We start from the raw sequence: 26,915 nt of genomic DNA, 5'->3' as shown, positions 1-26,915 counted from the left end.
TTCTAGGTCCTCTTTGTACCGTCCCCCAGTTTTCCTCAGTCTCCTAGCCCATGAGAGCTTTACATCTTTATCAGCCAAATCCTGGACGTATGCAAGCAGCCTCACCGGCTCTCTGAAGCCCCAGTCCTGTTCCCGTGTCTGGTGATAACCCAGCCTCCCCTCTCTGGAATGAGAAGAAAAATTTGTTTGAAAGCTGGCTGCTTTGGAACCTTCTGGAAGGTCTGCCAAAGTCTTCTGGAGAAAGGTGCCCCTTTGTTAGAAGATGCTCCTTCAAGAGCCTTTAAGTGAGACACAGGATGAGTGCGAGTGGGAGTGCAGGAGCCTCCAGGTCACAGCCTCCCGCGTCCTTGGGGGCCCACCCACATGGCTTCATGAATGCAGCCTCCAGAACTCAGCAGGGCTCTCCCCCTGGAGTATGCAAGGGAGTAAGTAATGCCTACCTTAAAATCCTCAGCCCCCTGTAAAATGCAATCCAGAGTCCTTACCTTGGACTCAAGGCCCTATGCAACAGGCCCTTGCCTCTCCATAGCTCTTCACCCACTGGGATTGCACCACTCCACCCTCACTGGCTTCCCAGCTCTGCTAAGACCCCAAGCACCATTTGGCCCCAACACTTCCCTCTGTGCCTGTGTTCTCCTGCTGGCCGCGCACCCCTAGGTATGCCAACAGCCTGCTCCTCCATTCTGCTCAGTCTCCGCTCAGATGTCACCTCCCTTGACCTTCCCGGCTCACATGGCACCCTGTTGCCCTCTAGCTCCTCACTCTGCTTAAATTTCCTTCATAGGCCTGATCATTACCTGATGTCAAAGTATAATTTCCAGAGTCAAAAACATGACTCTCACACAAGCATCCAGTGGGATGTGTCAGTGATTTATTTACCTCATTAGTGTGGGAATCAGCAGGACGACCCAGCGGGTCCAAAGAGGGTAGGAGAAACTGATGTATGTAGTCAGTGGGAAAAGAGCTGGAATAAGATTGCAGAGTTAGACACTAAATTGGTTACCGTCCTACAGCCCAGCGAGACCGGACCTTCGGGGTTATCTTTCCTTCCAGACAGAAACCATTTGCATCTCTGCTGGATAAAAATCACTTGCTGCTTATCAATCTTCTTTAAGTTAACATTTCACTTCTTCAAGTCTGAGCCCTAATCAATAGTAAATAGTAAATCAAATGACAATTACTCTCCCTAGAACAGCACTGTCCAAAAGAACTTTCTCCAGTGAAGGAATGTTCTAGATCTTTGCCCTCCATGATGATAGCTCCTAGCCTCATGGAGCTAGTTAGCTTTCGAAATGTGTTTGGTGTGACAGAGAAACAGAATTTTAATACGTAACTATTTACATGATATTAAATTTCAATAAATTTAATTGATATACTAAATATATTATACTCAGGTATATACTAATATAATATGTAATTTAATATATCAATATAGTATAATATAAATGACTTAATATGATACAAATATAAGTACTATGTAAATACATAATTTGTTATAGTAATTATTTTCCATTAATTTAATATAAAGTTAATAGTTAAATTTCTTTATTTATTTCAGTTGAATTTATTGGGGTAACTCTAGTTAACATACAGGTTTCAGGTGCCCAGTTCTACAGCACATGTCCGTACACCATATTGTAGGTTCATCCCTCCCAAATCACGTCTTTGTTCATCTCCATTTATCCCCCTGGCAAATATGACACTGTCGTCTGTGTCTGTGAGGTTTTTTTTCTCTTTTGTTTTTGGCCTTTTCTGCTCAATCCTTCTACCCACCTCACCCAGCCCACCCCCACAGCTGTCAGCCTGCTGTCTAGCTATGAGTCTGTCTCTATTTTGCTGTTGGTTCTTTTGTTCATTAGATTTCACATATGCGTAAAGGGCCACATGTGACTAGTGGCTACCCAATTGGACAACACAATCCCAGGAAGTCAGATGACAGTTAGGCAGCTTGTTAAACAAGGCTGTAGTTTGAAAGGGCCTTTTTTTTTCATGTTTTGAATAGTTTTTCTGGACTGACATCATATTACATGTTTGTTTGTTGTCTTCTGTCCCAATTAGAAAGTAAGCTTTGCACTAGCAGGAACTTTGTGTTGTTTTCTGCATGTGCCCAGCACTTAGAAGGGGTGCTCAGAGCATGGCCTGTGCACGCAGGGACTGTTGAGTGAGAACATAAGCCCAGGGAGACTGGAGTCTTACCAGAAGCCAAACCAATGGTGAGTTTGATGAGCTTTTGCACAGGTGATGCCTGATGTTTCATTTTAAATGGTTTTCTTGTTCTGTAAAGTAATTCCCTGATGTAAACCTCAGACCTTCAGGGCACACATGTGGCTCTGGTTGATGGTTTGCATTGGGTGGGGTAAAGGGTTGTGGAGAGAGGGCCAGGCCTGGAGAGTAAAGTGCTGGGCTGGGGGTGCGGAGAGACTGAGCTGGGTGCTGACATAGGGAGCCAGAGTGGACAGAGGACCCCCAGAGGGATGCAGGTGCTTGCTAGGGACCCTCAACTTACCAAGGAGAACCTCAGTACCGCACAGTTAAGGGAAGGTAGATCAAGTTATTTACTTTGGGTAGTGTATTAGTCAGAGTAGACGACCTGCAGTAACAAACAGTCCTACAATCTCAGCAGCTGAACATGACAAGTTCCTCAGACAAGGCCCTGACTGTAGTGGATAGAATCTAGTGGGGATAGATCCAACTCTTTGTCTATTTACATAGAGTGAAGGTGCAGCTAAGACAATTCACAGATCATTTTTTATGTATTTGAGCTAAATTGGAGCCTACATTTAAACATTGGGAGTGCTTACATGGGATCCTCAGACCACTCGGATGTTCTGGGTGCAGAGAAGTCAGAAGACCATAGCCAGACTCCCCTTCCTTATGCCTGACCCCTCCATTCCTCTATTCCTCGGTGGCCCGAGACCACACAACTGCCTCTTAGATCCTGATGTCTCACCCTTTGTGTGGAGGACAGATACGGACCTGGAGGGGAGAAGGGCTTCTTGGAGCACACAGCAGACAGTGGCAGAGGTGGGACTGGGACCGGGGTCTCTTGACTTTCCGTTAAGGATTCCCCCAAAGCCTCCTTCAAAGGTGCTTGTTCTTTGGACTTGTCCCCTGGTGCTGCTGTCCTTCCCCTGCCATCAAAGGGGCCAAAATGAAGTAGGAGGAGAAATGGGATTTGAAGAGATGCCTTTGTAGGCTGCAGGGACCTTTATTTATGAGGCCCCCCATGTCATCCTGTTATCTGAAGTGAGGGGGCTTAGGCAGGGTGGCAAGCACTGGTCTCAGGCTGTGGGTGGGACTGGGGTCCCAAACCACCATTTGGCTACACACTCGTGATATGTGTGCTGCAGCCTCTTCTACCCCTGGGAGTTCCCTCTTCCCTCTCCCTTTCCATCTAACAGGAATCTGCCAACATCAGAGTTGGAAGTCATCTAACCCATCTTTTTGTGCTGGAGAAAGAGACCTGGAGAGGGGAAGGGGCTTGGCCACTTGGCCATTTGGGGTAGAGCTGGACCCAGAGCCCAGGATTCTGAACCAGCCAGCGGGTTTCCAGGGCTCCAGGCTGTCTCTCGCCTATTATCTTATCTTATTTCATCTTGTCTCCTCTCATTAAGGAGGAGGGGCTGACAAGGGATCTTCAAATCGACTTGAGAACACCCTGGGCGTACAGTGTATTATGGGAGACAAGCCCTTCCCCGTTCCTGTGCCCCTCAGCCCGGGAGTGGAAACCAGCCCAGGCCTCCCTCCCAGTCACCCCTCTGCTGGCCTGGCTGTTTGTGGGGTCCCAGGATAAAGTCTGGGCAGGGAAGGAGTAATAGTGAGTACACCAAGGAAGATGAACAGGTAGCACCCTGGGACAGTCCTTTGGGACTTAATGGAATTCTGTAGAAGGAAAGGTAGAGGGAGACCCGAGTAGGTAAAGAAGGAGAGGCAATGGCTGAGGCCTCTTGTTGGCCCCAGGCAAAACTACAACAGAGGCAAAACTCAGAATGCACTTGGTTCACTCAGTCAGCAGGCGTTAAGTAATCACAGAAACCCAACTCATGTGTTAGGCCATGGGGGAGAGGAGGTTTTTGGGAAGACACTGGGCTTTCCCGTGTCACTAAATCATGGAAAGTACTTCCAAACATCAACATATCATGTTTTTGTTGCCTGCAGGGGCATAGGAACTCAAATGCAGCCAAGACCCTCCTCCCACCTTCCATCTCTGCTTATCTATGTGTCAGCCCCATTTTCTAATGGCTTCTTTCATATTAGAGGACACAGGACTGACCAGTCTCCAGTGTCCCACAGCTCAGAGCTTTGCCCCAAGGGACAATGGTTCCTCTTTCCCCAGGTCCAGTTGAGGAAAAGTTCCTAGAAGGACTTAAAATGTCCTGGATTGGGTCAGATGCCCACCGATGGCCAGAACCACAGGGTGTTGGAAACTGTCTTCAGAGAAAGGACGACCACAGGGAGCCTTTCTCCAGGATCCTACTCTGGTTGATTTCTTTAGATTGCATATTGATGTCTCCTGTATGTCACGCCCTGTTGGGGCTGAGCTGTGAGCAGCCTTGAATTTAAGGTGATCACAGGAGCCAAGCACAAAGCAGGAAGGGCTCTAGGCCTAAAAGAGAGACAGGGATGGTGCTCTGGGATGAGAGTGATTTTAGAATCAGCTAGAGAGAGCAGAACATTCAAAAGCTTGGAGGAAACTGTGAGCCTCTACTGCAGGGGTCCCCAAACTACGGCCCGCGGGCCACATGCGGCCCCCTGAGGCCATTTATCCGGCCCCCACTGCACTTCCGGAAGGGGCACCTCTTTCATTGGTGGTCAGTGAGAGGAGCACATTGACCATCTCATTAGCCAAAAGCAGGCCCGTAATTCCTATTGAAATACTGGTCAGTTTGTTGATTTAAATTTACTTGTTCTTTATTTTAAATATTGTATTTGTTCCCGTTTTGTTTTTTTACTTTAAAATAAGATATGTGCAGTGTGCATAGGGATTTGTTCATAGTTTTTTTTATAGTCCGGCCCTCCAACGGTCTGAGGGACAGTGAACTGGCCCCCTGTGTAAAAAGTTTGGGGACCCCTGCTCTAATGCACGGGGCAAGTAGCGGGTGGTGAGGCTTATGAACAAGGCTATGGAGCTTCAGGTTTGTGCTAGAGGCAATGTAGGACCCGAGAGGGCAGGGAAGACACTGGGTCAGACTTATCTGACTACGTCCTGTATGGCCCAGTGCTGTGTCTGGCATGGGGCTGTGGAGTGGCTCTGTTTTAGGAGCTCCCGTTCAGTGCTGTGTGGAGAGGAGCCGAGATTGAAGTCAGAAGTCCGGGTGGGGGTGAAGTTCATTCTAGGGTAGGTGCAGGACTCCAGACACAATTATAGAAAAGCTATTAGCATAATTGAACTCCTTTGTTCTTGTGCTGTTTCTCCCTGGGAGCCAGGAGAGAGACAGCCCTGCTCTACGCAGAAGGAAAAAGGATTGCTTCGTGAAAACGTAGTCCACCCAACTGAAGTTGCTTTTGGTCGAATTTTAACATCTCACTTAGCTCTCCTTCCCTGGCTTCTAGTCCTCAAGCAGGCTGCTCTCCTCTCCCATCAGCTCAGTTGTAACCTGAAGCTTCGGCCAGCAACTGTGGTCAGGAGGAAGCTCCTGGTTGTGGGGCCGGCGACAGGAGACTACCGGAGGCTCTGAGGGAGCAGGGCAGAGAAGGGTCAGACACATGGCAGCCCCTCATGGGGATTCTGGTGTTGGGGCCTTCCTCCTGGGGTCAGGATAAACACAGGGCATCTTCCTGAAGTATCAGTTATTATCAAAGATTTTGGAGCCCTGTCCAGTTAGCTCAGTGGTTGAGCATTGACCCTGCGTGTTGGAAGTGCTTGGTTTAATTCTCGATAAGGGCACACAGGAGAAGCAACCATCTATCTGCTCTTTCACCCCTCCTCCTCCCTCTTCTCTCCCTCTCTCTCTTCCACTCCCATAGCCATGGCTTGATTGATTAGAGCACGTTGGCCCCAGGCACTGAAGATGGCTCCATGAAGCTTCTACCTCAGGCACTAAAAATAGCTTGGTTGAGATTATGGTCCCAGATGGGCAGAACATCAACTCCAGCTGGGGTTGCTGGTAGATCCCAGTTGGGACTCATATAGGAGTCTGTTTCTCTATCTCCTTTCCTCTCACTTAAAAAAAAAAAGATTTTGGAAGAAAAAAAATCATGTATCATTTTTGTATTAAATTCGGATGGATGGATATAATATGGAGTAAAACTCACATTTTACATACTTGAAAATTTGGAGTAAAATACACCTAACATAAAATTTATCATCTTAACCATTTTTAGGTGTTCAGTTCAGTAGTGCTAAGTACATTCACATTGTTGTGCAACAAATATCTAGAAGTCTTTTCATCTTGTAAAACAAACCCTGTACCATTAAACAATAACTCCCCATCCTCCCTCCTAGCCCCTGCTAATCATGATTCTGATTTCTGTCTCTATGAACTTGACTACACTAGGTATTCCGTATAAATGGAATCATACAATATTTGACTTTTTATGTCTGGCTTATTTCACTTAGCATAGTGTCCTCAAGGTTTCATGTTACACCATGTGACAGGATTTCCTTCGTTTTTTAAGGCTGCATTCTATCCCATTGTATGTAGAGGCCACATTTTGTTTATTTATTCATCCATCTTAGACACTTGGGTTGCTTCCACCTGCTGGCTCTTGTGAATGATGCTGCTGTGAATGTGGGTGTGCAAATATCTCTTAGAAGCTCTGCTTTCCGTTCTTTTGGGCATACCCAGGAGTAGACCTAGATCACAGAGTAGTTCTGTTTCTCATTTTTTGAGGAAATGCCATGCTGGCTTTCGTAGCAGCTCTGTACCATTTTACATCCCCACCACACATTCACAAACTTTCCTCTTCTCCACAACTTCACCAACACTTGGTATTTTCTGTTTGTTTTTTTTTCTTAGTGGCCATCCTCAAGAGTCTGAGGTAGTATCTCATTGTGGTTCTGCATATACGTTTTTTAAAAAGAAATATTTCACCTCTCCTGGCTGCTTGGAACCTCATTCTGAGAGCCTGGAGTGTGTACTCCTTCCTCAGGCCTCAGGGAGCAGAGGCAGGGGCAGCATCCGAGCCTGGACTCAGCACACAGTAGGTCTGCAAGAGTCCCTGCCCTTCTTTCTCCTCCTCCCTTCCTTCCGTCTTGTGCTCACAGCCTAGAGGGCAGAATACACGACACATACCTGTGACATATAGCAGGGTGGACTCCTGTCCTCAAGAGTCAGAGCAGTTGGCTCAGAGGTGAGACGATGCCTCCCACCTGGGTACACCCAGAGGGCAGCCTTGTGGAGAAGTGCTGTCAAGCGGGGCAGTGAAGGTAGAGAGGACTGAGCAGGCGGTGGTAGAGGAGAAGGCCACTCCCGAGCAAAGGCCTGGAGGTGCAGCTCTGTGTGAAGGAGCCATGTGATGAGGACCCAGGAGAGGTGTCTTCCTTTATCCGTACAAGAGCAGTCTGAGGGACTCCTGGCTCAGGACCTACCTTGCCCTCCTCACCCTGCCAGCCAGGCTGCACTTCCTTTAGGCCAGGGGAGCCAGTGTCTTCTGGCTCCTTCTCCAGACTTCTCCAATGTGGCAGTTGGCCTTGCAAACTATCCCTTTTTCTTGAAACTCTTTCCTTGACTTCTTGACACCTGCCTGTATTGATTTTTTTTCTCTTCTCAGATGGTTCCTCCTTGTCTTCTCTGATTCTTCCTTCAGCTCCTGAAGGCTTCCTAAGGGAGAAGCGTTGGCAGCTTTTGGCATGATGTTTTCGTGCAAATCTGCCATCTGGATCCCAGGGAAGGGCTGTTAGCCTTGCTTGCTGGTGCCCCAGAGGAGTCCCACTCTGTCCTCTCACTTCCTGTGCCCTAGATAAAGCAGCAGCTGCTCCTTTCCGGCTGAGCGTAATTGATTGAAGTTCCCAAAGGCTCCTGGGCATCCAGTTAAGGAAATGTACCTGATGGCATCAGGCAAAGATGTCAGGGGTCCTTCATGCATGTGGTCTTGTGATGGAGACAGAGAGGAGTCTGCCTGGCCCCTGCACTCGAAGAGGAGAGCCAGATGTGGGAAGAGCTGGCTACAGTCACTGTGATAGGCAGTGTGGGGGAGACACCGATCAGCATCAAGGCGAGACTTTAAGTAGACTTGACGGCCTCCCTGGGGAGATGAGCTGTGTGAGCACATGGGCCCAAAGCAACATGTTTTCAGAGGCGTTAGGGATACAAACAAGTGCTTTAGGTATTGGAATAATTGGACATTGTTTTCCTACTTGAAGATGAAGGTGGCACGAAGACTTCCTGAATGAAGCTGAGTTTGAGCCACACCCTGTGAAGGTGGAAGCAGAGATGAGGTGGAAGTAGAAGCGCTAGAGGTGAGGGTGAGGGGAGCCCTGGGGCAGGAACCTGTGCCTTTGTCTGGGGACGGTATGGATCTAGGATGCCTGGAGCCTTTTGGAGATGGGGAGTCACTGAAGAATCTTGAGGAGTGAAGTGTCAGGATGGGAGGTGGGCAGTTAGTAGTACGGGCCATTAGCTAGAAGTATTAAGTTTGGGAAGAGTGAAATCCAATCTGTATGGACTCATTAAGTGACTTCTGGGTCAGCAAAGCAAGAGCAAGTCTAACCTTTTGAAAGCAGTTGCTCGAGGCATCGATGCCCAGCTCCTGCTCAACTTATCCTCAATCTTTCTAAAAATGTCATTTTAACCTAGTTTCCTGGGGCTTGTACAATTGAATATTTGATGCCTTAAAAATTGAATTGGAAAATCTCAAAGTAAAAAGAGCTGTCATTTGAAGAGGTCAGGTAGGGAGACTGTATAGAGAGACGAGTCTCCCCACGTTCAGGGCCAGAATGTCTTCCAAGAGCCAGGAGAGGCGAGAAGGGTCCAGGCTAAGCCACGCCCCAGGAGAAGACATTTCAAGGGGGAGATGATGATGTGATGCTCTGCAGAGAGCTCCAATGAGTCGGCAGTGGAAGTCTGTCTGTGGTTTAGCCCGAGGGTGGGATGGAAACCAGCTTGGAGGGGCTGTGAAAGGAGGAGTAAGAGCGTCTAGGAGCCAGAGGGGTTGTTGAGTTTTTGGTTGGTCCTTCATGATGACACCTGATCATGTATTACTGCTTAAAGGACAGGCTGAAGCTTAGGGAGAGGAGGGGGACTCTGGGCAGGGGCAGGAATTAAGGCCAGAGCAGCAAGATTGATTACTACCTTTGTCTCCAAAAGGCCCCTGCATACACCCACACTCCCTGCAGAGCACATATTCCTTATCTTTTTGTTTGGGTCACATAAAATTATACCATATGCATTTCCCACTTGCTACACAGTATTCATACTTATATTTTAAAATTAGTTTTTAATTACCGAAGTAGCACATGTATATGGTAAAACAAAACGCAAACAATTCAGAAAGGAATAAAAGATGAAAGTAAATGTCTTCTCCATTTTCCTCCAGCCTCCCTTCCTCGAAGTAGCTGCTTTTTATAGTTGTCTTGGGAATTCTTCCAAAAACTTTTAATGCATATATGTGCATATAGGCATATATTTTTAAATAGACAAGTGGGATCCTGCAGTATGTTCCATGCTGCACCTTGCTTTTTTCACTCAGTGCTGTTATCTTGGAGACACTTCCTATTAGCATGTAGAGAGAGTGCTCATTCTGTTTTCAAGAGCAGGGTGGTGTTGCAGAGCAGGGTTTGTTCAAACAGATCTCGACTGTGCTGACTCGCTGTTGTTTCCCATATTGCCATTAGAAATGATACTTCAATGTGCCTTTTAGTCCATTCATCTTTGTGCACAGGCAGAACTAGTTTTGTGCATTAAGTTCCTACAAATGCAATTATTGGAGTCTACAACAGTATGTACATTAAAGAGGATATATATTCTTACATAGAATTGGCAGACTATATAAAACTGTATACATTTATAAGCATGATAGCTAATGACACATTACTCTTTAAAGAAGTTCCATAAATATTAATATTTCAAAAATGTGGCTAGGAGAGACACAGATGTTAATTATATTACTGCCCATATTTTTCTGTGTGCTTGCACAGTTTACACAGATGCAAAATAGGTCACAATATGTACACTCTCCTGAATAGTAACTGAACATGGCCCCATGCGCCATTTTGCCAATAGGACATTAACAAAATTTAAAATCTTTGCCAATTTGAAGGGGGAAAAATAGTATATCTTTATTGCTTTAATTTCATTTATTTAATTACAGGAATGGCTGGTCATTTTTTCAGTGAAATGCTTTTTTTATTATCATACTTTTTAAAATTGACTGATTTTTAGAGAGAGAGGAAGGGAGAGGGACAGAGAGAAAGAAAGAGAAACATCAATTTGTTGTTCCATTTACACTGTCACTCATTGATTCTTGTATGTGCCTTGACCAGGGATTGAACCCATAACCTTAGCTCTAACCAACTGAACTACCTGGTCAGGGCCTGATTCATATTCCTGAATGCCTAAATAGTATTTCATTTTATGTATGTGCCCTCATTTACTTAACTATATTTTTGTGGGTTATTTATGCTTTTCCCAAATGACTATGAATATCTTTGTACATAAAGCTTTTTAATCTCTTCTTCTTTTAGGCTTTTTTCTTTAGTGTACCATTTCGGAAGATGAATTGCTATGCCAATAGTGTGGACATTTTTATGACTCAATACATATTGTCAAATTGCTTTCTCAAAGGACAGTATAATGTATAGGACCCCCAATTTCATTAAATTCTTATCAGCATTGGGTAACCATAATAAGAATTAATTTTTACTAATTATATAGGTAGAAAATAATTTTTATATATATAAAATTTTTTCTAATTTTATGGGTATTTCATTTGTATTTTAAAAAATTACCAACAAGGTTGAATGTTTTAATATATGTTTGTTAATTAACTGCATTTTCACCTCTTTGAATGACCTGTTCCTTTTCCCGCTCCTTTGACTAATAGCACATTTTTATACAAAGGAAATAAGATAATGTCATATTGAGGGAAACCCCTATATCCCCAGGCTCTGTGACTTTCTGGGACATATAGATTGATATCAGATTATCACAGCCAATCTCTTCCACGAGAACGTGGGTGGCAGTGGCTGAAGGGACTTGGAGCGATGTAGCCGGGAGAAGGGAATGAATAGCACTCCAGGTTGTGCTGAAAGGGACAGGAAGGAATGTGTGAGTCAGGATAAAAATTCATGGGCAGTGAGCACTGGTGCCGGGCTCCTTGATCTCTCTGTCTCCGAGCTTCCAAGGGGAACTCCGGAGACCCATGCAGCCCTGGCTGTATTTTGGAATTCCAACATGGCCGTCGTCATTTTTGCCAGGCTAGGCTTTCTTCCCAGGCCAGTGCTGCAGAAGAGAGAAAAGGTTGGATGCGGGAGTGTTTTGTCCAACTCTGGGCAATCAATGATTGAGCACAGTCCCCCCCCTTTTTTTTATCCAGATAGCCATTTAGTGTCATTAATATTGAACAATCTTTGTTAATGTGCTACCTAGAGTTATTGTTTTAATTTGTATTTCTTTTATTGCTACTTTTCATATACAGAAATGTATCATTATTTTTCATATTTAGGTAGGTAGCTATTCACATATATATATGTATACATGAATAATATATACCCATACCATTTTATTACTACTTTTCATATCCGAGTGTGTGCACGCATATGTGTGTATGCACTTTTGGAGGAAATGGATTGTTCATGCTCAATTTTTTTTTCTTTTGGGATGTTTATATTTTTCCAAGTAACCTTCCTATATTAAAGTTACAAGACTTTGTCATATTATTGACAAACACTATTTCTAATTTGGCATTTATCTTCTAATTTTACTTATATTTTTTACTTTTTATTTTTGAGATGCACAGAATGTGTTGAGTTTCACGAGTCTTGACAAAGCATATACTTGTGTAACCTACATTTCTATTATCCCGGGAAGTTCCCTGTGTCCCCTCCCAGTCAATCCTCATCCCCCATCTGCTCTGCCAGAGGCTATCACTGCTCTGATTTCTGTCACCAGAGATCAGTCTTGCTTGCTCTAGCATTTCGTGGAAATGAAATAATGAAATATGTGCTTTTCTGTGTCTAGCTTCCTTCACCCAACATAATATGTTTGAGAGTGAGCCGTGCTGTTACTGTTGGTAATTTTGTTCTTTTTTATTGCTTACTGGTATTCCAGTACATGAATACAGCACAGTTTGTTTACTCATTCTCTTATCCACTGGCATTTGGGTTATTTCTAGTATGTAGCTGTTATATACAATGCTCCAATGAACATTTTTGTACCAGTCTTTTTGTAGACATATGTTTTTACTTTTATTAGATAAATATCTAAGAATGAAATTGCTATATTATATACTCAATGTATGTGTAACTTTTTTAGAAACTGCCAAACTATTTTCCAAAGTGATTGTGCCATTGTGCATTCCTACCAGCTGTGTATTAGTTTCTAGTTTCTCCATATTCTTGCCAACATCTAACATAAGTTTTAAACATTTTAGTCATTCTAGTGGGTTGTAGTGGTATCTCATTGTAATAATAATTTTCATTTCTCTGATGACTTCAACACTTTTTTCATGTGCTTATTGCCATTTATTTAAAAGTATATTTAACTTAGAGACTTTATATTTTGTGTAGTCAAATTCATTAATATTGAATTTTATTGCTTTTATAGTGAAAAGTTCTTATTAATACCAAAGTTTGTAAATATTTTTATTCATATTTTCTTTTAACTATATTGGTTCAACTCTCAAACATTACAATCTTTAATCTGCCTATAAATTTATTTGTTTAAGTTGTGAGGAAACTATCTGTCTACACATAATTAACCAACTAAATTATATATTGAATAATCACTTTTTGAACCACTTATTTGATTTACCACATTTATTTTAAATAAATCTTTTGCATATAAGTAAATTTTTTTTGGTGCCACCATGTAATTGGTGATTTTTTTCACCAAGAGTACATTGTTTTAATTATGAGAGTTATAGAGTTTATTTATCAAGTAAGCAAGTTTACCTTTGTTACTCTTTTTAAAAAAAATCTTTATAAGAGTTTATTTGAGCCAAACTGAAGACATAGCAGGGAACGAGATCTCAAATGCTCCCTTCATTACTCTTTATTTCTTCAAAGATGTCTCAGTAATTCTAGTTTATTTGTCTCATCTAACTGTGGAAGGCTGAATAATACCCTTCCAAAGACATCCACGTCCTAATCCCTGAAACTTGTGAATGTTACCTTACATGGCAAAAGGGAGTTTGTCAGTGGAATGATAAGGATCTTGAGATGGGAAGATTATCCTGGATTATCCAGATGGGCTGCATGTAATCACAAGGGTCCTTATAAGAAGGAGGCAGAAGTAGCAGAACGATGATGGAAGCAGAGACTGGAGCCATGGGGCCACAAGCCAAGGAATGAAGGCAGCCTCCTGAAGCTGGAGGAGGCAAGGAACAAATGATCTCCTGGAGCCCTCAGAAGAAACAAGCCCTGCCAACACATTGATTTTAGCTCCTTAAGACTCATCTCAAATTTCTGACCCTCTGGAGCTATAGGAGAATAAATTTATGTTATTTTATTTTATTTAAAATTTTTAAAATATTTTATTTATTGATTTTTAGAGAGAGGGGAGAGAGAGAAGGGGAAGGAGCAGGAAGCATCAACTCCCATATGTGCCTTGACCAGGCAAGCCCAAGGTTTCAAACCGGCAACCTCAGTGTTCCAGGTCGACGCTTTATCCCACTGCACCACCACAGGTCAGGCCAATTTATGTTATTTTAAGCCATGAAGTTTGTGGTAATTTGTCACAGCAGCCATAGGAAAATGATACATTGACTTAAGAGTTCTATAAAAAACTAAGTCTAAATGTTGTTCCCACTGTGCCTTTGATTGGATTGGTTTAGCAGAGATTTTAATTTGGGAAGAACTGATATTTTTATATTACTCAATCTTATTATCTAGACTTTTCTGGGAAAGTGTCCCCTGTCACCTCTCTGACACTTCTCCCTGTTGCCTGTTGTCTTAGTTGGGGTTCAAGGATTTGGGTACAAGTAGTTTACTTAGAAGGTGACCTCAGCAAACACAGGTAGAAGAGTGAGGAAGTGAGGCAGGGAAGTGAAGGCAGCTAAGAAAGGGTTCCCCAGCTTCTCAACAAAGTGAATGCAGCCCCTCAATGCTGGGAATGGAGAGGCGTCAGGGTGGAGAAAGTCCATCAGGCCTGGTGACAGTCCCAGGTGTCTCTGCACCACTTGTTGCGAGGGCCCTGGAGCACAGTGTCCCCGTGTTCCCTGCCGCCTTGGAGGCAAGCAAGGTTACAAAAGGGGATAAAGCTGGCCTAACTCTGCACAGGGACATGGTGGCCAGAATTGCTTCCCAGAAGAGGAGAGCTACCCAAGTGTCTAAGCAGTGTAGCAGAAGACGCCTTGTAGCCTTCCCATTGCAATGAACGCCTGGTTCCCAAGTGTCATATCTGCATCTCTGGCCCAAGGGCTTATTCTGCTGGCCAAAGCCCATGGTAGGCCCAAAGTGCCAGAGAATGACAAGTGGCCTCCCCAGCAGCCTGCCGTCAATGACCAGCTGAGGCTGCTGTGTGCGTACCCCAGCAACCTTGCCCCAGGCAGAGGGGATGAAGAGCTCTGACCCCCAGAGATCGCCAGTGGGTTGAAGCTTGGCCACACACCTTCATTAGCTGTCTTCCCTTCTCTGCCTCACATCCCACTCTCCAGCAGGTATTTCCCGGGGCAGGGGGTCGCCTCCCAAGTGTCTATTTACACCTAAATCCTAGTCCCATGGTCAACATCTGGGAAAAGCCAAATAAGACAGTAGGCACTGGGCCTCAGAGGCCAGTGGGTGAGATGAAGGCATGGGGACCAACAACAGGCCCCCTGAGGGATGGAAATTGGGGGCTGGGCATGTGAGCGGAGAGGATTTGGGCCAATGGTGGGATTCAAATAATTTAACAACCAGTTCTCTGCCCTAATGACCATTTTAAGTATAAAAAAAGATGTACTAAAAGGTAGTTTATTATTTCATGCATTTAATACTTAAATAAGAATAATAAAAGAGCCTGACCTGTGGTGGCACAGTAGTTGGAGCATCAACCTGAAATGCTGAGGTCGCCGGTTCAAGACCCTGCGCTTGCCTGGTCAAGGCACATATGGGAAGCAAGGTGATGCTTCCCATCCCCCCAGTCCTTTCTCTCTCTCCCTCTCCTCTCTCTAAAATCAATAAATGAAATCTTTTTAAAAAACGTTTAAAAGAATAATAAAAGAGGTACATACAACTAGATTATGTTATAAGAAAGAGTTTTAAAGTACTAATGAAAAATATTAAATTATACCTGACCATAAATAATAAAACTTATTTAAGATAGTTCCAATGACAGTTTGTCACCCCCTGGTTGTTTGGCACTTTTTCTCTTTATTTTTTTCACCGTTGGATGGAATGAACACTACTATGGGCACTAAGAATATGCTGTTGCGCATATGAACATTAAAAAAAAAAGTAAGGAATGTAAATTTGTGATTTCCACATTGGGCAGCTGCCCAGGCACCCACCCACCTCAGAGAAAACCCTGATTACAAGTGCCATTTTAACAACCGGTTCGCCAAACTCAAAAAAGTAGGTATTGGTTCTGCCGGGCTGGTGCGACCCGGCTGAATCCCACCACTGATTTGGGCCTTCCTCATACCTTATAAACATAACGCTCCCCTGACCAGTCCTCCTGCTCGGCCAGCTGGCGACCATGGTTGCTATTTGGGGTCTTTCCCTGAGATAGGGGTCCTAGCAGCGGTTCTGTCCGCTCCTGTGAGGAATGGGAGTGAGGCCCTTCACTTGTCTGGAAAGTGGCTCATTCGGTCACTGAGGCAGCAGGACCTGCAGGCCACCTAGGCTCCGTTTTGGCAGGAGAGCTGAGAACAAAGACTTCTGGTAGAAAGAACTCTCCAACCAGGAGGCTTTAATGTGTTCCTGGGAGGGGAGAGATATCGGAGGAGACTGAGCTAGTGCTCCAAGGAAGTCATTCTGCTGGGCCCTCCCTGGTAACCATGGGGATGGAGGAGAGTGGGAGCCTAGCAGGATCCATATCCCATAAAAATGTTGACGGCTGGATTGCAAGATGAAGGGCCTGCAGACACCTTCCGACATCATGTAATTTATGGGGTAATCAGAGCTCCTCCTGAAGGGCTGCGAGGGGAGAGGAGCTGTGATTCAGAGCCTCCGGGGCCCGGACGTTTAATGAGGCGCTGGGAGCCCGTAAAGATTTAGATCAGAATGATATGCCCATTTAGGGTGCTGAATCTGTCTCAGCACCGTCCCTGAAGGATGCCACTTATTCTCTGAAGGGCTTGAAAGTCTGGATGTGAACATCAACAACCCAGCATGTGAGGGACACTGTGTAAGGACCCGGGCAACGGGGCCAGAGGCCAACAACTCTCCATTCTTGACAACGTCACCTGACTACCACTAAACTGAGAGAAGCTAAGAATCTCACACTGGAAAGGCCCCTACAGAGGGAGAAACTGAAGCCTAGAGAAGTCAAGTGACTTGTTTAAAGTCACCCAGTACACCAGACACCATTAGCATCAATGATAAGATCGGGTTGAGAAAGCAAGGACCGCTGAAGTCTATTCAGGGGAAAGAGCTGACATGATTCCTTCTTAGAAGACAGTGGGCAATCTATGGGGTGCAAAAGGCACAACTAGTATCTTTTGAGGTTCTAAAGCTTGAACATTTGAATTACTTTTCTAACTGCAAACTATGTATTACAGCATTTTCAGAATCTCTAATGGTTGGTTCTGCAATTAAAAGGGAGGCTATTAATATGTGGTGACTGGCTCGTGAAATGGATTAAAAATGGCATCTGTGTGCCTTTGAGCTGACATTCCCAGTGTCTGGAAACAGGGCCTGAACCAGTATGTGGAGTGGATGCTCACTGAATCAGGGAATGAATGAGGCTGGCCCTCTCAGCTGGTCGTGGCCCTGGATGGGAATGTTCATTCTTTTTTCCTTTCTGATTCTAAAGGTAAGACATGTTTAGTGTCAAATATTTAGAGAATACAAAAAAATATGTAGAAGAAAAAAAAAACATCCATTAAGCACCCCTGCCAACCTCTCAAGAAGTAACCATTTTTAACATTAAGATATATTTCCAGCAAACCTTTTTTTTTAATATATGGGTTTTTTTTTAAAACTAGTGTCAGCCTTATTTAGAGGTTTGTACTTTGCCTTGATTCTAACTTACTATTTAACAGTCTTCAAAGAGATGAATTTAGGCAGCTGCATCATATTCCATTAAAAGGTTGTGGCATGATTTATCAACCTGTTTTTAGGTCATTTCCAATTCTTCAACATTATAAATAACACGATGATAAACAGCCTGGTACATAAATCTTGGACGCCACCTCTGCCTACACTTGGGTTCCGTTCTCAGCAGTGGGAGCAATGAGAGAATCCTCAGTCTCCCTGCACATCTGGCCACAGGCGCCCAGAGGCCCCAGCCCTGCTCTTGGCCTGGGGCCTCAGCATCCCGCAGGATGACCTAACAAGGTGGATGATAAGGCCTGAGTCTGGGGGAACTCACTGTGCCTCGGGGCAAGTCCCTGACTCTCTGTGCCTCATTTCCCCTTCTGTAAAAGGAGGAGCATGGACTTGGTTCTTGGATTTCAAGTTTTTTCATACCTGGTGATTATTTTACTACTATCAATATATTTATATATCACCGTATACAATTTTGTTTGATAATATTAAGGATATTATAAATCTTTTTTTTTTTTTTGAGTGAGACAGGGAGAGAGAGAGAGAGAGAGAGAGAGAGAGAGAGAGAGAGAGAGACAGGAACATGGAGCTGCTCCTGTAGGTGCCCTGACCGGGGAATGGAACCGGCAACCTCTGTGCTCTGGGTGATACTGCAACCAACTAAGCTATCCAGCCAGGGCTTTATTTTTATTGATTTTTAGAGAGACAGAGAGAGGGAGGGAGAGAGGGGAGAGGGAAAGGAAGCATTTGTTGTTCTACTCCATTGCGCATTCACTGGTTGCTTCCCGTATGTGCCCTGACCGGGGATTGAACCCACAACCTTGTTGTTTCAGGTTGACGCTCTTAACTGACTGAACTAACCGGCAGGGCCTATAAATCATATTTTAAACAAAGGTGTATGCATGACGTATGTAAATCAGTAACATTTTGAAGGAAAAAAAAAGGCCATGAAAACATTTACATAAAATTTTGTAATACTGAAAAATAGGAGCTTTGTGCAGAGTGACAACTAAACTCTTTATCGAACGTCAGAACACTGGTAAGCCTTCGGGTGCCTCAGGTATCGGAGAGTCTTCAAAGCAACCTGGTCTTGGAAAAGTTCAAATCAGACACATCCAGATCCTTAGACGTGCACATCATCTACAAATAAATCCCTCAACAGAGCTGTACACGAAACTTTCCTTCTTTGTTCGGCACTTAGCAATACAGATCAATTTTATTTTTATTTTTATTTTTTTTCTTTTCATTTTTCTGAAGCTGGAAATAGGGAGAGACAGTCAGACAGACTCCCGCATGCGCCCGACCGGGATCCACCCGGCACGCCCACCAGGGGCGAAGCTCTGCCCACCAGGGGGCGATGCTCTGCCCATCCTGGGCGTCACCATGTTGCGACCAGAGCCACTCTAGCGCCTGGGGCAGAGGCCACAGAGCCATCCCCAGCGCCCGGGCCATCTTTGCTCCTATGGAGCCTTGGCTGCGGGAGGGGACGAGAGAGACAGAGAGGAAAGCGCGGCGGAGGGGTGGAGAAGCAAATGGGCGCTTCTCCTGTGTGCCCTGGCCGGGAATCGAACCCGGGTCCTCCGCACGCTAGGCCGACGCTCTACCGCTGAGCCAACCGGCCAGGGCCAGATCAATTTTATTTTTAAAAACCCCTTTTTGTTCAAAGGAAAATCTACGTAGAAACTCATTATGTAAAATAGAAGAGAGGAGGAGCTCCTTTTCCTGGGGTCAGAATCCTGGTGAACTGTGTATCTCTTTTACCCAATGAAAACTATTGTGGGTCTTAGGTGGCTGGCTGTGCTAGGTGCTGGGATAGGCTATGAGCAGAAATATTCAGCACTTACTTCCCTGTGCTCAGGCCCCCTAGGCCCCTTGCATGGGGAGGGGATTGGGATGCCACAGGGCATTGCTGCCTACAAATAATGACACCATCCAGCACCTACTTTTCTATGACACTCATTATATAAGCGCTTGATGGGGGGGGGGGGGTTCGCTGCATTTGCTGAATTGCTGCAGGCTCTGCTCCCTTCTAGGGACAGTTCTCCCTCATCCCACCATGTCACGGCTCCTGAGCCCTGAGTTAGCGCCTCAGAGCCCCAAGGCCCTGCAGGCCCAGTCTGAAATTGCAGCCGCTGTCCGTTCTGGGGATACCACTTTTTACAACACTTGTGCTGCTCTGACCACTACCAGCAGCTGCCGTCCACTGGGCTCTCACTACTCACTGGGCACCGTGCTCAGTGCTTTATGCGCATTATCTCACTCAGGGCTCAAAACCATCTGGAGGGGGCATCTATCATTATCCCCATTTTCCAGATGAGGTTACTGAGGCTCAGGGGCGCGAAGCTCCTCACCTAAGGTTCTAGTCCTTCTGGCTGCAGAACCCATGCTGCTGTCCGCTGCACACACTGCCTCTGGGAGCCCCTCTTGATGGTTCTACACAATGGCTCACTCTGCACAGGAGGCAGAGGACTCTGCCGCCAGCAGCTTGTGCCCAGCCTTTGGAAACTCATCCCAGCATCTACCTGCACCAGATAGAGGAATGTGAAATTGGCCTGTTTGGGGGGTGATGCTGGCTCCACCTAGGAACAGCCATGGTCCTGACCAGCTGGGTCTCGCTGAATGCACAGGTCAGGACTGAAGGACCTAGACCATGTGTCCTTGTCTGAAACCCCTGACCCACCCCAAGGCCTGCTTGCTGTCCCCACTGCCTGCCCTCACTGATGAAAAGCTACTGGCAGCCTTCTCTTTTCTTGTCATCTCAACCCAGGTACTTCAATGAACCTCAGAATAATTCCTAGCATAAACTAACTTTGGGTCTAGGGTTCCCAGAGAACTCTGGCTGGGGGATCTGACTCTTGGGCCCCAGCTTCCTGTCTGTGAAATGGGAGCCTAACCTCTCCCCTCCTCCTTCTCAAGGCTTTGGGGCTCAGAGAGACGCCTGGTGAGACTCTGCAGCCTTGCGCCTGGAGAAGGAGCTGGGCTGTGACTTATGACACCACCCTATGGAAATGGTGTTCACCAATGAACCATGAGTCCCGCAGGCTTTTACGCTGATGCTTCTGGCTTATAGAGTTTAGCGACTGGCCAGCAGTGACCCCTGCAGCACCTCTTTGAGCCCAGGTTTCTTTTTATAGAGGATGGGGTCATTCTACCCATCCAGACAAGAGTTGGGAGGATGACCTGAGACAACACATGGTGAGGTCTTGATGTCACCCTTGGCACCCAGTAGGTGCTCAGCAAGTGGGAATCCCTTCTCGCCCTCCTCTCCTCTCCCTGACAATCCTGTCCTGGACGGAAGTACCTGACTGTCCCGGCTCTCTGGGTCCACCCCAGAGGTTTGAACCCCAGCCCAGAGGCTCGGGCAAGCAATGTGTGTTGGGGACAGCCAGCACCTGAGCAGGTGACAAGCCCCTGGGCTCTGGGAGCAGCTGTGAGGATCAGGGGCCTGGTCTCTAGGTAAGCCCTGGTCTTAGCTGGGTGGCACCAGGACGAAGGCCACTGTCCCTCTGGGCATGCGGGGGTGGGCATCGGGAATGGCAGCATCGAGTTCTTTTGTCCATTGTTTCCCAAATCTCAGCACCTGTAGGGAGCGCAGATATTATGTCTATGAGATTTCTACTTTCCAAACTGGGGGAAAGGGTGGGGTGTGAAGAGAGAGAGAGAGAGAGAGAGAGTGCTTGGGCTCCTATCCTGGGTCTGCCACTGAGCTCTGTGTGACTGTGGGCCAGCACCCTCCCCACTTTGGCCCGCAGTTTCTGTCCCTGTGAAGTCAAGGTTTGTTCCAGGCAAGTTTAGCAGTTGTGATCCAAGAATCTGCCTCCCTCACCTGGGACTTGGAGGTGCTTTGCCTGTGTCTGGGCCCTTCGTGTTAGGGAAGTGGTCATGTGTCTGCAGCTCGCCGTGCCCACCACCCGTGAAATGCCTCAGTGCAGGACCATGTCTGAGCCATCTTGTCTGCACCCTCCAGGGCCAGCCAGGCGCTGCTCAGTTTGTGTCTGACTGAGTGAGGGAATGAAGGGCCCTTGGGGTGGGAGCTGTGGCCAGTGTCGGCTTCTGCCTGCCCTACCCGGTGAGCAGCAAGGCTTCAAGTCTTGGGTGGGGGCTGGCTGTCAGGGTCACAGGCAGTTTTCGTGTGATCTCGTTATTATTTTCCCCAGTGTAAAGCAGGGCTTGACTAGGTGACGCTAGACAATAGCATACACGGCTTCTGTTATCAGCTTCCAGATCTGTCTGCTTGGACAGACTGGGCTTCCGGAGGCCAGGGGCTGGTCGGATTCCTCTGGGCATGGTCTGGCACAGAGTTGGTGGCCAGTGTGTGCAGAGGAGAGCCCCTCAGGGTGGTCATTGAGAGGCAAGCCAGTGGGGCCAGGCTGTGCTGTTGGGGGCCAGTGATAAACCAGACTCGATCTGGATCCTCCCAGCGCTCCCAGCGTGGTCAGAAAGAGACGGACAGGTCAGGCTAGAGCTATAGTGGACAGTGTGCTACAGGGGCGATGGAGAACAAACCTGGGACTGAGGGGACACAGGGGAGGGACAGAGTAACTGGGGACATAAAACAAGCCTCTGAAACTGCAGGTCCTGAAGCCAGACTGGGTGTGTTCACATCCCACTTCTGTCCTCTCAGCTATGTAACCTCGAACAAGCCATTTTATTTCTCTTTGCCTCAGTCTCCTGCTCTGTGAAACAAGTAATGCAAGTAGGACCTGTGAACAGTGCTTGGCAGATAGTAGTCAAAAGTGTCAGATAAAGGAAGGAAACAAATGGTATTCACATTTCACCAGCCCTCCAGAAAGAGGCAGGAGAGGGATCCCCCTACTCACTCCCAGGCTTCTGTGGTCCTGGGGTACCTCTTCAGAACTCAAGAGCTCGGCCGCCCAGTTTGGACACTGCTGGCCTAGGGGGAGACAGGCCCAGAGAGGGGCAAGTACTTGTCTGAGACCACACAGCCAGTGGCAAAGCCAGAACTGAGCCCCGGAGCTTTCCTTCCAGCCTGAGCAACTCTCTCTTGGTCAGACCACCTCCCTTGTAACAGTCCCCTGTCTGTCTGCTGCTTGCACCAATCACACAGGCCCCGTGTGAAATGCAGCTGGGCGCTTTGCAAAATTTGGCTCAAAGGAATGTGCAAGCTGGCTTTCACTGATCGTGGCACCAACTAGGGTTGCGCTAGTCTTGGAATTTAAAAGTTTCTCTTTTTAAGTGAATATTTTGGTCGGCTTTTATCATTTAAAAATATGTCCGGGGAGGTATGATCAAATGCCTTCCTTTTTTTCATATATGTCATCCAAACACGATGGAATGTGCATTGTTCTTTTTGAAAACTACCTACTGTCCTCTCCCTCCCTTCTTACAAAAGCCATTCTTCTCTGTTGTCTGCTGGGATCTAAGGCTTCATGGGCATCCCTTCACCTGACCTCTCTGTCGGGCTCCCACTCAACCTATCTCTTTCCTGTGTTATTGCAACAGCTTCTCCCCGTGTCCTGGCTTATAGTTTTGCTGCCTCCCAATTTCTTTTCTACAGAGCTGAGGTGTATTTAAAATAATCTGTTCACACCATTTCCCTACTCCAAACTGTCTATGGCTTTTCAGAATTGGCAGGGTAAGGGCCAAAGTCCTTAGCTGGTCATTTAAGGCCTTTCATGATCTGGCCTCAGTTTACCTATTCAATTTCACTTTCCTTCTTCTTCCTAGCCACAAATTTTTTTATAGCCCACAGGTAAGGCAGGGGACACCTAATTATTCAGGCCTTCTAGGCTAAGAAGGCTGTCGTCACTGAGGTCACAGGTTCCTGATAGGGCTCGTATTAGTTTCCTCTGGCTGCTCTAACAAATTACATAAAATTTAATGGCTGAAGAGAAAAGAAGTTTATTCCTTTATAGTCTGGAGGTCAGACATCCAAACTGAGTCTTACAGGGTTAAGTCACAGCCCCTCAGAATGCTCTAGGGGAGGCCCCATTTCTTGTCTCTTCCAGCTTCTGGTGACTGTGGGCATTTCTCGACTTGTAAACACATCACTTCAACCTCTGCCTCCATAGTCATGTAACCTTCTCCTCATCTGTGTCAAATCTCCCTTTGCCTTTCTCTAATTAGGACACTGGTGATCACATTCAGGGTCCACCTGGATAATCCAGTTAATTTCCCCATCTCAAGATCCTTAACTTAATCACATTTGCAAAGTCCTTTTGTCACATAAGGTGACATTTTCAGGTTCGAGATTAGGACATGGATATCTTTGGGGTCACTCCTCAGCCAACGACAGACTCAAGGGAAACACCATGCATTTCAACAGCTCTCTTACTCATGAGATGGGATTTTCCCTGCCGCCCTGAGGATCATTACTCACCTGTTCTGTATGGCTGTCTATCATTTTAGTTTGTGTTTTATAGGATGGGGAATATAAGAATTGTTCTTTTACAGTGGGCTGGATTGGATTTTGGCTAACACAAGATATTAAGAGAAAGAGTTATTGAGAAATTAATTGTTGTCCTGTTTTGTTAACTCCTAAGGGCTTTCCAGAAGGAACAAAGGCATTTTCTTCCCTGACTTCACCATAGCCCCAGTATCTCCCTACCCAGGGGAGAACCTGCCTGTGTTTCTAAAGGTCTGGGTTTATTTTGTTTAACCTTTTATCGAGAGAACAAAGCAGGTTTTCTGGTGTCTCCAGATAGCAGTGGAGAATTTGCCACATGGAGGTGAGCTAAGGCCCTCCTTGAGCGGTTATCCTGGGTGGTCTGAGTGGATGGTGCTTTGGGGAGGGTTGAAGAAGGGTGTGTCCCACCCTAGGACACACTGTCAGTACTGTGTCCCTTTCCTAGTCCCTTATCCAAGAATAATGGTGCTATGAACATTCTTGGGCATGTCTCCCAATGCACATGACAGCATTGTTCAAATACATACCATGGAGTTGGACTACTGGATTATATGGTGTGTGGGCCGCCAACCTTGTAAGTTAAATTCACAACCATAAATGCTCCCACCTGCAGTATGTTTCCTTTGGTCCTCCACCTTGTGGTCTCTCTACAGCGCCCCCTACTGGCAGCTATTAACCGCATAGGAGTTCCAGCATCACACAGCCGAATTTAGAGGAGTAGGGTTAGAGAGGCACAGCAACTAATGTAGAAATATGTCATATCCGTGCTGACTAAATAAAAAACGACTGGGCTAATGTGGCTAGAAGGTCTCCAGTTTAAAACCTTTGTAGTGTAACCTGATTTCCTACTGATCTTTCCTTTGTCCTGCTCTTGCCACAGGAAACAGCTCCTCTTTTTCCAAACGTGGTGTTCTTCCACCTCCAAGCTTTCAGTCCTCCTTTCTCTCCGTCTGTTTCCCTCCTCGCCTGGATACCTCGCTCCCTGTTCAAGCCCTCTTGTTGCTGGAAGCCTATTTCAAATGCTGCTTCCTTCGCGGTGTTTCCTCTGATCTCTCCCATGGAGGTAATAAAAGCGTCCTTCCCTTGGGTTCCACGGCCCCGTATCTGCCCTCTGTCTGGGCAACAGGCGAGGTTCACTCAGCATCACAGTTGTTTCGGGCTATGACTCATCTCTTCACTCAGAATTTTTTCTCAAGTTTAAGAAAAGCATTGCAACAGTATGAAAGGAGAGAAAATAATCACTTTTATCCCACGGCTGGCACAACTTTTATCATTTTAATGTATTCCTTTCCAGCTTTTCTGTCCACGTGTTTTGAATATGTAGCACACTTGTAATGTTGTATCTGATTTTTTTTTTAACCTTATTAGGTCAAAAGCCCCTTTTCTTCATGTTTCTCCCATAGTTTTCATCACAGTTTTTAATGGTTACACACTGTTCACTGTGTGTTAGTAATCTTTTAGTCCTAAGTGACAGAAACACAATCTAAATGAACTTAAATAGAGAAGATTTCTTTGTGCAGAGGATACTGGTGCACCTCACAGAAGCCAAGGGTAGAAGTGTGGCTGAGAGTTGACCCCCGGAACAGGGATGCTGATGCCATGAGGTATATCCTGTGTCTGTGTCGACTTCATTCTTCCCTCCCTCCCTCCCTCCCTCCCTCCCTCCCTCCCTCCCTCCCTCCCTCCCTCCCTCCCTCAGCTTCCTCTGCTTTTCCTGTCCACATGGCAGAAAACACTCACTGATCATGCCCAAGCTTTACACGAGACAGTCCAGCTATTCAGCCGAGACTGGTCCCTGTTTCTCAGGAGCAGACTCCTCGAGTGCAGCAAGTGCAGGGTCCCATCCTACTAATGTGGGCCATCTTTACATAAGCCGGTAGCTGGGCTGGAAAAGGGATTCTGGCAGTGGTGGGATTCAGCCAGTTTGCACTGGTCCGGCAGAACCGATACCTAATTTTTTGTTGAGTTAGGTGAACTGGTTGTTAAAATGGCACTTGTAATCAGGGTTCTCTCTAAGGTGGGCATCTGGGCAGCCACCCAGTGTGGAAATTACAAATTTACATTCGTTACTCTTTTTTAACGTTCATCTGTGTAACAGTGTATTCTAGGCGCCCGTAGTAATGTTCATTCCGTCCATAGGTGAAAAAAAGTGAGGACACCAATCAAGAAGCAATTTGGAAATATCTTAAATAACAGTTTTATTGTTTTTTTGTCAGGTATTATTTAATATATTTTCATTAATATTTTAAAATTTTCTTATAACATAATCTAGTTTTGTGTATCTCTTTTATTGTTCTTATTTAAGTATTAAATGCATGAAATAATAAATTACCTTTCAGAATATCTTTTTTTTTTTAGAGAACTGGTTGTTAAAGTATTTGAATGCCACCATTGGATCTTGGGAAGAGAAATCCACGGTGAGATTCATTATTCCTTTCAAATAACTGCTCTGGTATACGTGCTGTGTACTAGCATATTAACTTTTCCTTATTTAAACTATTTCTTTTAGGTCATAAAGTTTGTACATTTTTATATTTAATATTATCACCAAATTGATTTCAAAGGGTTATTCAATTCCATTCTCACCTTACAGCGGTGTGTGAGCGGGCTGTTTCATCACACCACTGAGGACACTGGCTGTTAGGACCTGAAATAGATTTTTTACTATTTTAATAATCACAAAAAGATACCTCATTGTAATTTTTATTAGCATTTGTCTGACTACTATTAAGGCTGGAGATTTCCCCATATACTTGTTTTATTAGAGTATATTCCCCTTTGTGAATAGTCTTTTCCTGGCTTTGCCCATTTATGTCGTGCAGTATTAATGCCCATTCAGATTTAATTGCCTCTTCCTTTTGTGTGTGCATTTCACTTTCTCTACCTTTCTTTTGGGCTGTGAATCATGGTCTGGCTTGGATAGTAGTTATTTGTGTCTGTGTCTGCTCTTTCTGATTGGATTCTGAGCTCCTGGTGGACAGAGCCAGGCTTAGGCAGCAGACTAGCATGGAACTTTGACCTAGTAAAGCCCTCCGTGATGGTTAATTGGATAAAATCAGCATACAGTTACAGTATGCATTATGCAGAAGTAATTGTTCAGCCTGAGTGGCGCTGCATACAGGCTACAGGGACGCTGGAAACACAGACCTCATACATTCATACTAGAGATCTGTTCCATGCTAGAATCTAAGAGTATGCCTTTCTGCAGTTGCAGGAAGGAGAGAGAAGTAAACAATGATGGCACAGCTAGCAAGAAATCCTACT

This window comes from Saccopteryx bilineata, chromosome 2, assembly GCF_036850765.1.
Source record: "Saccopteryx bilineata isolate mSacBil1 chromosome 2, mSacBil1_pri_phased_curated, whole genome shotgun sequence".
Taxonomy (NCBI): domain Eukaryota; kingdom Metazoa; phylum Chordata; class Mammalia; order Chiroptera; family Emballonuridae; genus Saccopteryx; species Saccopteryx bilineata.
The sequence above is the reverse complement of the archived record's forward strand: the minus strand, read 5'-3'. Positions refer to the sequence as shown.